Raw genomic sequence first — 6891 nt, forward strand, 5'->3', positions numbered from 1 at the left:
TTGTTTTTCTTTTTAATCTTTCCTGGTGACACAGGGATTTAGAGTTGGGCAGCTTTTCTAAATGTCTTATTTTGGCAACATTCGTAAGTTTTGATAGTTTGTGCTTTTTTTTTAATTATTCCAATTTTTCCTGGGTTTTCTTCTTGATTTAGGCATCCCTTAAGACAACTTTTTTAAATGTCATTCAGTGGAATACCCCGAGATTACTTTTCATGTATTTCTAACCCCCTTGTGCTATGGTTGGGAATGTGGTAGATGGAATTTCACCCACAGCCCAGCATGCTCTAGGGAAAATGGCACAGTTTGGGGTGCATGGGTACGAGTGTTGGCTGAACATGTGTGTGACCATGGACCTGCCCTACCTCTCGGGCCAGGTGCCCTCACATGTAAACCATGTAGACTTGGCCTGACCCCTGAGCCAGTCTGGGTATAACTTTGCTTTCCAAAAAGTACCAGCCCAAAAAATTAAATATGATTGCCAAGTAAGCTAAACCCTTAGGTCCAAAGGGAGAACCCTTCCTAAAGCAAAGCAAAAATTCTTAAAATCTTTTTTTTCTACCTTTCACTCTGTCTGCATGCTGCCTACCTGCAGCCGGGTCCATACCTAAATATTCTCCCATCCAGGTCCTGCAGGCCCCTGATCTCCTCTGCCTCTCCTCCTGACACCAGTCTTTCTGCTTTCAACTTGCAGTTCTCTGGCAGGGAAAAGCTCCCTATTGGCCTTACCATACAAAGCCTGAGTCCTCCAGCCAGGGAGGACTCACCAGGGAGCAGGGTGAGATTAAGAGGATTTGTATGCTTTCATCCCTGTCACACCTGTGAAAAGGACACCTGCTCTCCCCATCTGAAGCTAGTGGCTGGGTGCAAATCTGTCAGTTAACAATGGAGGCCTGGAGACCTCCCTCTGAGTGCCACACAGATGAGGATGTGGAACGGCTTGGCTCCCTACCCATCTCCAGTGACTTCCAGGAGACTAAGCCACCTGCTTCAGAACACCCAACCCAACTCCAAAAGTGACGCCCTCTGCTGTCTGATCCAGGCGTAAGCCTCCTGAGATCTTCCCCACTCTGCCCTCACCAGCTACTAGGGGAGGTCCTGCTGCTTGAAGCACTCTGCCTTTGGCCATTTCTGACACACACCCTTCAAGCTGCAGCTCAATAGGTAGAGATTTGAGCACATACCAAGTGCCAGGCACTGTGCTAAACGCCTGACACATATTTTTTCATTAAATCACTCCAGAAACCAGAGGAGATAGATATTATTATCTCCATTTCATAGAAGATGACACCAAGGCTCAGAAAGGTTAATCCACTGGTCCATAGTCCCTCACCTTGAAGAACTGGGGCTTAAATCCAGAGCCACCTAAGCCCAAAGCCCCCTCTCTCAAACACCCATTCTTCTGGCCTAGACATCACTGGTTCTAGAAGTTTTCTCTGTCCCCTCCCCTCTGCTCCTTCACCAACCACCCTACCTGGGTCTGCACCTTCTATGGCTCCCACAGTCCTCTGACATACTGTATGGTAATTGCTTGTTTGCCTCTCTGCCCTTGCCACTCAACAAGGAGCTTTTTGAGGGCAAGAAATGGATTTGGGATGTTAGCTGCTCTATTCCCAACACCTAGCAAAGGGCTTAAAACCCATTAAGATCTTAATAAATATTAGTTAGATTCATGGATGGATGGATGGATGGGTGCATGGATGCTAAGTGCTGGGATGTGGAGATTGACAAGTACACTTGTCCTTGGGGAATGCTCAGCATGGAGGAAGGATTCACTGACTGCCAGTGACTAGAGCATGTGACAACTGGTAGCACCAGTCTGCCAGTGGCTGGTTCATGGGGCCCATGCTCAGTGAACTCCCCTCAGACAAAAGCAGTCAAAGGTAGAAACAAAGATCTGTCAAAGTTTATCAAGCCAAGTGTGCAGTTAACTTCCTTCCTCCATTTGTATCTTATAAGATTCAGAACAGTCTCTAAACTGGGATGCACATTTAGCACGTGCTCTAAACCTGAGAAACAGAAGTAGCTAGAGTCACTACCTTCCGCCTGGTTCATTTCATACACTGTCAAGTGGGATTACATTTGGCTGAGGGCAAGTGGGCCAGTGAAAGCACTTACACCCATGCCACAGCAGCAGCATGGAGTTGGGAAATACATTCATGCCCAGGGTGCCGTGGCTGGTGGGGGCAGACAAGCCGAGGCTAGGGAGGTTGGAGGGCTGTAAAGCTAGTTTGGGTCCTGATGATGATTTCCAGAAAAAGGAATTCAGGCTTTGTTTCATAAGCAACAGGGTAACACTGATGTTGCTAGAACAGGGGGTGGGATGTTTAAAGCCGTGTCTCAGAATTGGCACCTCTGGATGGTGATGGGTGCACGAGATGCCTGAGTGGGGTGGGGGGAGCCTCTCAGGACGTGGGCATATCAAGGGCTCTAGGTCACAAGGAAGCCACTCTTTCCACATGGAGGGTCAGGTGTCCACAGCATGCTAAGAGTCAAGAACTGAATTCCCAGGGAGCTGCTCCACTCCAGGCCAAGTTTGTAGAAGCCCAGAGAGATTTGTGGGAACTAGGTAGGGGGTGGGGGGCAAGGAGGATGGTGGAATGGACTGAAAATTACAAGCTGTGAGAGAAGTTTTCTGCCTAGTTACACTTTACCAATTTGGATCTCCAACACTAATTTGAATATTAATCATTTTGAAAAAATATACACAGGCAAATATTTTTCCTTTTAAACACCTGTCACCAAGATCTTGATAAATGGCTTGCTCAGCAGCCCTGCAAGCATCCAGAATCTCAGCTGAGCCTTCCCCCTTTTCTGCAAAGCCACGCAGACCCCTCCTTCCTGGGCTAGTCTGCTCTCCTGACTCTGTCCTGGAGACTCCTAAAAAAGAGGACACCCAGGACATCTTCCATCGGCCCCAGTTTGTCCAGCACCGGGCACCTCAGTAGATGATCTAAATTAGCTAAATTCACCTAGGACCTCTAAGGATACACGCCTGGGGGCATCTGAGCTGAGAACAAGCTGAGGCAAAGATTGGAGTCAACAAGAAGGTTCTGGACTCCCAGGATCTGGGTTGTGCGACACACGACGTTGACCTGCAGCCATGGGAGGAGTCTTGAGAGGGGCAGCCTCGTGCACATCCCATTCCCGTGGCTGGCCGCCAGGTGAAACTCTGCCGTTTGGGCAGCAGAGAAGCACCTCGAAACTAATGATGATCACAAGAAAAGGTACAAGGATGAGGGGAGTAGTGGTAGTTGATGCTTACTGAGCACCCATATATGCCAGGCACTGTGCTGACTGTTATCAGGGCGTTATCTCTTAGAACAAATGCCCAGTGTGCAGAGATGAGTGCCATCCACTTTACAGAAAAGGAAGCCTAGAGAAGTCACAGCTCTTGTCCACTGGTGGCACTAGGACTGACCCAAGAGCCTGTGTGATAAACCTCTGGGCCATGCTGCCCTTGACCATTTCCCCTCCCCTCACTGTCCTTGGCACTCAATGTGGTCCCCACAGCCCCGGCCCCGGTCCTGTCTCCTGTCCCTCCTGGCTGCTGCCCCTGAAGCCTCCTTCCTCACCTCCCCCAAGGGAACCCCAGACCTCCAACTATCCTCAGCCAGCTGCCCTGACCACAACTGACCTCACCCCTCCCCTGCTGCGCCCAGGCCCAGGCCGAGCTGTTCCCCACCCTTTCACTCCAGCTGCACTTCAGCAGGAACCCAGCAAGTGGCCCAGGTTCCCCCAACAGCATTGAGGGACTTGTCATTCTTTCAGGCATCCAATTGGATGCCTGAAAGCAACCACACACATCTCCAATCCAAACGGGGGTGGAGGGGACAGATGGCCATCTGTGACTGACCCATTCTCACTGAGCAGCAACCAAGCTGGATGCTCATTGGATCAGGCATCCAATGAGCCCCTGCTCTTGCCATCATCATGCCAGACTCATGCCAGACACAAGCAAAAGTGCCACCAGGCCACACCTTCTCTCTCTCTCTCTCTCTCTCTCTCTCTCTTCCTTTTTTTTATTTTTTATTTTATTTATTTTTTTATTTTTTTTTTATTTTTTTATTTTTTTTTTTTTGCCTCTAATGTTCAGGCTGCTCCCTGAAAGGGGCTATGGCATCCTACGCTTCTGAGAATCTCAGACAGAAGGTTACACCAGAGCCAGCTCGGTCCCCAGGGCCAGAAGCTTTGCTGCCTCTGGCACAGATGACCAATTGTCCCACCCAGGGGTGTTCCTGAGAATGGCATCCCGAGGATGCAAGGACAGAGTCAGAGACAGGTCCTGGCCCGTGGCCAGTGATCGCCCCATAAACAGGGAACTGGGTAGGTTCTCAAATCCCAGAATGGGTTTTGGGGAGAAGGCTAGAATTGCCTTTTCTTGGGTATTTGAGGAGGGACGCGGAGATGGCCTTGTCCTGAAGGAGGCAGGTACACAGTAACCTTTATATCCCTGCAGCACTCTGTAGTCTGCAAAGTTTTTGCACACCCATTACTTCGTTTTAGTCTCTGACAAAAATTCCGTGGGCTAAGGCATCCTAGGAAGAGTGTGCTCACTTTACAGATAAAGAAACTGAGGCTCAGAGAAGGGAAGCAAGTTCCCAAATATAACACATTTAATAAGGGGATGGAACCAGGTCACTCCTCTTAGCTGAATAAAAAAAAAAAAAATCAAGTAGATTTCTATCTGGGCCCAACTTCCTGAACGATGAGGCTGGGGGAATTTTTCTGTCTGATTACCTGCTGCTTCACACATGCAAGATGGACACTGTTGTGCATTTCTGAGCTGGAAAAGGACAGGGCTGTACCACCCAGGGCTTGTTAAGCAACCACACACATCTCCAATCCAAACGGGGGTGGAGGGGACAGATGGCCATCTGTGACTGACCCATTCTCACTGAGCAGCAACCAAGCTCCTCTGTGACAAATTACGATGCCTATTATCCCCTCGTCCCCGGGGCAGACCTGGCCTCTTGAAGCCCAGTTCTGAGTGTTACACTGGTCTGGGCTAGACCCCCTGCTGCATGGCCAGCACCTCCTCTCCATGCCCAGCACCTTCTCTCCATGCCCCATGGGATGGAGAAACTAATTTATTCAGATGTGTGACAGCTAACAGGCTTATCTAACTACAGTAAAATAATTTTCTGAATTATTCATGTGATATTTGAAATCATGATTGTAGGAACAAATTAGCTACCCAAAAACTGGAAATGAAGTCTGCCTCATTAATAATGCATTGGGCAGAGCAGACTGGAGGGCAGAAGCACAGAGGTCTGAGCATCCAGATGGGAGAACCCGTTCCCTGGGGCCCTTGTGGGATGGGCAGTGCACTGGCAAGGACTGGCAGGGGTCTGCACCAAGACATGCCTGTGTTTCCTCTTTGGGGAAGGGTATGCTCCAGCCTCCAGGGTCCCTGCTTCTCTTCAGGTGTCCCCAAGTCTTGCCTTCCACATTGGGCCAGGACCATTCTATCTGCCCCTCTGACCCTTCAGTCCTGTCTGGGTCATGAACCAACAGAACGAGGAAGCCCAGACACTGGCTTCTGCTCCTCAGAGCTGGAGAGGGTCTGGCTGTGGGGCCATCACATTCACTGTTAGGTGATACGGTCCTCCTCTTGTCCAGGGAAGTGTGTGTGGGACCAGAGACTACATATGACTCCAAAAGTCACTCCACCTCTCAGGGGAGATCTTGAAGCGGTTCTGCTGGAGAAGAGCCACTCCACCACCTGTCTCATTCTGCGACTTTGATAACGGGAGACACAGAGGGAAGAGAGAAAGTACCTCCCTGCCTGTGTTAGATGGGCTTCTCTGGATGAACAGCCGATGACATGGGTACAGGCGCGCTGTGCGTTAGGGTTTCACAGCTCGGCCAGGAAGGGACGAGAAAACGAGCTAGTCAAGCAGCCTCTCTGGCCTGTTTCTCTTTTGCCAAATAGGATTATAGTACCTATATATCATAGTACCCTATAAAACCATAGTGTCCTATGGCATATAGGATCCTGTTAGAGGGAAGTAAATGACAGCCCAATTGGGGAAGCTCTTTGCAAAGTATAAATTTAACATGATAAAACCAATGTTATGCAATTCATTTATTTACCTAATTATAATCTAACTGTTCCTCCAAGGGAACACTAGTATCAGTAATGATCTCTTTAAATGCCCCCTAACGCCAGGGTTTGGCCCTTCAAGATCTACAAACCCCTTCTGGTTCCCATCCTAGGTTTTCCAGGGATCCTACAAGGGCAGAATTCAAGAGGGCTTCTTCCTCCGGGGAGGCTGCCTGGCTAAGGCCGGTATGAAAGGCTAGGTGTTTCCACAAACAGGCTGGGTGCAGCCTTGGAAATGACAAGAGGGGTGGTGAGGCCAGTCCCAGCGCGGACAGGCTGTAGGATGCCTCAGAACGAGCGCCACAGTGAGGCCCCTCCCCAACTAAGCACTGCGTGCTGCGGTTACGGCGTGGAATGAGAGGAGGCATCTATGCTGGACTGACAGCTGGCCTTGCAGATGGACACGTGGGTTCCTTGTGTGGCCTTGGGCGACTTCACCTTATCGCAGTCGCCCACCCACAATGTACAGGACCACCTCCGGAGGGTTCTGCCACATGGCCAAGCACCTTCCTCCTGGAGCCATGTCAGGCCAGCCCTGGCACAGAGAGCACGCTGGCCATGGCCTGGACAACAGAGCTATGTGACCACATGCTGATGTGCAGGCAGCTAGATCAACCAGGAGGCAGCAGGCAGAAAGAAATTCAAATTCTCAGGCCCAGCTTCTAAACATGCCACATAGGAGGGCATCCCTACTCCCAAAGTGAGCAATCTCCTCACGGTTTTGTGGTTTGTTTGACCAGGAAAACAAAGATCTTCCTTTTTTTAATGAACATCAAGAATATATTAGA

This window comes from Panthera tigris, chromosome A1 (assembly GCF_018350195.1).
Source record: "Panthera tigris isolate Pti1 chromosome A1, P.tigris_Pti1_mat1.1, whole genome shotgun sequence".
Taxonomy (NCBI): Eukaryota; Metazoa; Chordata; class Mammalia; order Carnivora; family Felidae; genus Panthera; species Panthera tigris.